The sequence below is a fragment of the Hippopotamus amphibius genome, chromosome 1 (assembly GCF_030028045.1).
Source record: "Hippopotamus amphibius kiboko isolate mHipAmp2 chromosome 1, mHipAmp2.hap2, whole genome shotgun sequence".
In the NCBI taxonomy this organism is placed as follows: Eukaryota; Metazoa; Chordata; class Mammalia; order Artiodactyla; family Hippopotamidae; genus Hippopotamus; species Hippopotamus amphibius.
In genome coordinates, this window is record NC_080186.1 from 112,010,383 (window position 1) to 112,015,785 (window position 5,403).

Consider the following 5,403-nt stretch of genomic DNA (forward strand, 5'->3'; position numbering starts at 1 on the left):
GCTACAATAATGAACAAATATAGTTTTAACTTACAAGAGACCCTATAGAAGCAGAAAAAAAATCCAAAATACACAGATTGAATAACAGAAGTTACGTGCTCATCATAGGGCTCGTTACCTTTCAAGATGTCCAATTTGCTTTCTCTTCTAACGTTGGGACGCAGAGGAACTTTCCAAGAGTGATCTCTGCCACCCAAACAGAAAGGAATTTTTAGGTCAAAGTGGAGTAACACCAACTAGTCCCACATTCAGTCCTACAGGAATGAGAAGAATGGAAAAGTTCATACCCCATCACACCAACGGCAAAGAAAACCACCCATTCCCCAATGCTCTGTGACCAAAACAATATCTGGAAGAAGGAACAGTAAGAAAATAATTAGGTCAAAAATGAGGAAGGAAGGCAAAACCACTAAAACTCAAAATGCAAGAAGCTGGAGCACTATAGCCTACATCTATCCTAGTGAAGACTGGGAAGTTTAGAAGAGCAAAATCTATCAGGCACAAAAGCCTCATTCTAATCACTGTTTTTAACTTTCTCCGCAACCAAGAACAGTCATCACAGGTTGCAAAATAGGCTTTTATTTCATATCTTCTCTGTGTCCTTGTTCTTAGCATGGTGAAGATGCTGAAAAAAAGGTTACAAAGCTTAAAAGGCAAGTGGCCATTAGATAATTCAACTTTCAAAAATCAGCTGGTCAAGAGCAGGAGCTCTTAACTTGGGATCCATGACCTCTTAAGGGGTCTGTAGAGAGACTCAGGAGGGGCGGCATCTGTGAACTTGACTGGGGAAAACTGTGATCTTCATCCCCGCGAACCTCCAAGCAGAAGTCAGCACCACCTTTGAACGTAGGTAACAACCCACAGTAGTATTAGCAATCCTGTGACTATGTCACCAAGAGGAACCACAAAACATTTCACATCACATTACAGTTGTTGCAGATCTCTCAACATAATATTTACACTCATCACTACTTCAAAATTATAGTATCATTAGACTTGCAGCTACATTTTGTTATGTAATGTGTTACAAACAAAGTCCTGTATCACAATTGTATAACATTTTGATAACAGTTTCCGTGTCATTTGTAATTCTATATATTTTATTTTATACATTTAAGGAACACGATTCTCAGAAGGGTTCCTATGAGTTATTAAATCGCCAAAGGAAAACATGGGACTTAGAAGATTAAGAACTTCTGATCTAGAGCAAATAAAGTTTCTATAGACCCTAACATAGTCACCAAGGCACATGGACAAGTCATTCCACCAGCAGTACTTCATAGTTGAAGAAAATTAAGCCACCAGGAGGCCAAGTAACATGGCCAAGGTCACACAAATTTAGGGTCAGCATCAGCCTAGGTTAGCACTCAGCACTTATAGTCCCTCTCTCCCATGGGGACCCTTGTTTACATTTCTACAATTGTCATCACTATTCCTGTCTTACCACTAAATGGGGAAGAGGTATCACCTTTCAAAACTAATGTAAAACTAAAACCCGCACAATAGAACAAGGCACATGCATAAGGTACTCCTTTTTGTTCTTTCATCAAGCATGCTGCTATAATTGTTACAGAAGCTGAATTTGGTCTGTTCCTGAGACAGTAGCTTTTTAGAACTGAGAAAAAAGTTGGGCTATGTAAACTTTCATTCCCGGAAGTATCCAAGGCATTTTGCAGATAAGCATTAACTTGTTAAGTGCTGCAATGCATAAGTGGTCAGGGCAGTGGTATCCCCACTTCATAAATGGGAAAACTGGAGAATAAATATGAGAGATCTGTTTAAAGTCATACATAGGTCAAGGGGAAAGCCCATTCCCTGATTCCAAGTTCAAGGCTCTAACCACTATATCAAATCACCATGATCAAATATTCAGTTGATTATAATGCTTGTGAAACCTCTATACTTTTTTCACCCCCTACAAGCCAGAGAGCATTTTCTTTTGATTCACACTTCTGAAGGCTATGGGGAAAATATTCCATAGAATAAATTCCAATGTATGTAAGTGCTTTTTCACTTACACTAGTCATCTAAGAATCCAGGTCGGGAATCCTTAGCTCAGGAGCCAAATTACTATATAAAACTTGCCTTGTAAGAAGAGAACAGTATGGAAATTGTTCCTTCATCTTTTAGTCAATGACCTCCTTATCGATCTATCATATGTTTAGAAACTATTATCACCTTACATTTAACACTGTTATTACAAAATAATCTTCTAAAGGTTCAATACCATTAGGTCCTAGATTCTAAAACTATGAAAGGTTACCCCTATCTCGACTTTGCATTAAATTTTCTCTTCTTATCCAAACCACTAATTAATGGAATCCTCATTCCCCAAAGCATCCTTATGCCATCTAACTAACTTCTCCTTTTATTAACTCATTTCTGTCTTTTATAGATTGAGTCTTTTTCAATAGTTAGCAAGGAGGTCTTTCTTAAATTTGTACTTAGGCACAAATTAATTAATTAATGTTTATTAATTAATGTTATTCACACTAATATAACTACCCATTAAACCTTCCCAAATCATTAGTATCCAAACACCAAAATCAACAGGGCAATCATGTTGTACAAGCTCCAAAAACTGTGAAAAGTTCTTAATCTACACAAGAGTCTTACCTACCAATATTCATTTGCACCCTCTGCCCCTTACTCTCAAAGGATCTTTCCTACCTGCTAATTCTGATTCATCACTTTGCGCTCAGTGTACAAGACTCCAAAATTCTGACTCAAAAATGAACACATAATTCTTGAATACATCAAATGCTAACAAATACTCCATCACACACCATTAATCAAAATTTAACTCTTTACACAGCCACTCAATGATTTTCCCACTAAAGTCATTGCCAGGGATCTGTCCATGTCTGCCCTAACCAAAGTCTAACTTTGCACCAATTCTATCCCACCTGAGTCTCTTACTACCAACACATAGTTATGTCCATTTCTCTACTTTGTCTAATAACTTTACTAGCCCCCAACTGGGCTGCAATCTAGGCTCTAAGTCACTCCTCTCTATCACAGGGCAGGGCTCTGGAGGACAGGTTTCAGGCCTCCTCCTTCAGGCTTGAGAGCCTTCACATAAGGCCCCCAGCAACAGTATTATAGGCCTCTGGCCCTTTCCTCTGAACATAATAATCAACTCTGCTGTTTTTTCCTTAGGATATCTCCATTTCACCAGGCTTGCCCAACACTAACCAGTGACAGCCTAATAGTCTTTGCAACTTTCAAAGGTCAATGACTACAGTTCCACTTTGGAAATCACTGGTGTGTCCACGACCCTCACAATGACTCAGTGACCTAGACATCACCACCTCACCTGCTGGAGCCCTTTACTACACGAATATTCTTCTTAGCTTTCACTTCCCCCCAACCTCCAACAAGTCACTGGCCTGCAAAGTCCCCTTTACCTTTCTATCCATCTCCGGGGGTCTAACCGACCCCACCAAACTCAACTCAAATTCCCTCATTTAGCTCTCCATCTCGCCCCTCCAATGCCCCTTCATCCCAGGACCCTGGGACCGTCCCATCTCCTCATTTAGTCTCTCCATGCACAGTCTGGGACACAACCTCCAAAAAATAAATAAATAAATAAAACGAGAGATGCCTCGGTCTCTTCATACTGCTCAGAGAGCGGTGGGCAGAGGACGCCCCCCATCTCCTCCCCCACAGGTTTCTCTAGACTCAACTTCAAATCCACAACCTCGACCCCCACCCTTTTTCTGCCCTCACCCCACCCCCCAGCCCTCCGCGGCTTTGGCTACCCCTGCCCCCAAACCCGCTCAAAACACGCGGACGCGGACCCTGCCCCCCCACCCCCGGCTCCGGTCCTTCCCCTCCCCCTCCCCCTGAGATGCACTTACCCCCGAGGCAGGAGTGGGGGAGGGGAGAGGAGGAGCGGAGCAGGGGAGGGGGCTTCGGTCCGGGGCGGCTCTCAGCCCCGGGGGGCCGGGGCCGGGGCCAGCGGCAGCGGCGGCGCAGCGTCTCCCCCCGGCGGCGGCGGCGGCAGCGGCGGCGGCGGCGCCGTCCCACTCCCGCAGGCACACATAGGCTCCATTGTCCGCCGGCACCTCCCCCTTTCCGGCACCCCCTCCCGGCACCGCCCCTTCCCCCTCCCCTTGGCCCTCCCCCAGCCGCACCGCGCCACGAAAGGTACCGCCGGCCCCGCCTCGGACGCGAGCGGAGAAGTGCCCCCTCCCCCCGGCCCCGACGTCCCGCCCGGCGGGGAAAGGGGGAACTGCCCCTCCGCGCCTCAGCGCAGGGCCTCGCCGCCGGGAAGGGCCCGCCCCCCTCCAAGGGAATGTCCCTTGTCCCCCTCCCGGAACGCGCGTAGTGGTACCAACCCGGCCGCTTCCTCCTCCCCCTCCCCTGCCTTCCCGGAGAGGCACCGCCCCCCGCGCCCCGCCCCCCGCGCCCCGCCCACCAAGTAGCCTCGCCTCCTCGACTCCGCCCCTCCGTCCAATATTTTACTATGGGACCGCCCACCGTCAGCACCACCTCCTGCTTTGCATGGACACGCCCACCGGGTCCCCTCCCCAGTTCGTAACCCGACCAGAGGTGACGCCTACTCCCCACGTTAAAGCGGCAGAGCCCCCTTTCTCAACTAAAAGAACCTCCCAAAGGGCTGGCGGGGTGGGAGGTGCGGACAGGGACGGTCTTGTTTCCCGCACCTTCCTCCCCACGCACACATTCACCCGGACCTCCCCACCGCCTCCCGCAGCATTGGGGAGCAACCCAGTGGAAAAGGCGCGAGGGGGGAAGGGCAGCGTGGAATTTGGCCATCTTTGACAGAAATGAATTGGGAGCTGCCAAAGGAAGGGGTCTTTGCCTCACACTTCCTGCTGTCCTGGTCCGGCCTAGTCCTCAATCTTCAAGGCGACCCCCGCCCACCTCCAGGATGCTGTTGCGCCCTGCCCCATCCCCTCTCCCCTCCCTTGTCAACACCCCTCAATCTCTACACTGCCTTTGCTGTTGCCGGCTTTCTCCCCTCCCAATGGTGCAGGCCCCTCTCGGGGTTGCACTCTCCTCCACCTTCTCCAAAGCACATTCTTCCCAGGTCCTGCAGACGCGTTGACGGTGCCGGGTTTCCCCTTCCTTATGGGGCCCGGCCCGGCCCCGCTCACGCATCGCTACCTAGTGTCGGTAGAGGACCTCTGCCCAGATCCTCGAATCGCTTCACAACCGCTTTTTAAATCGCAGTATCACTTCCCTGGTTTTTGGAAGGCCTATGCTTTGGAAGGCTCAAAGCCCAGGCATCCCGGCACTGTCCCCTGTGAAGTAAGAGGGTAACCCATTAGACTGCACTTTTTCTCAGAAGGAAAAATGACGGCATCATGGTGAGCGCATGTTGCTGAATAAAGCTCAGATTCCGACTACTCCTGTTTTATCTTTGTGGCCCTCGTTGCT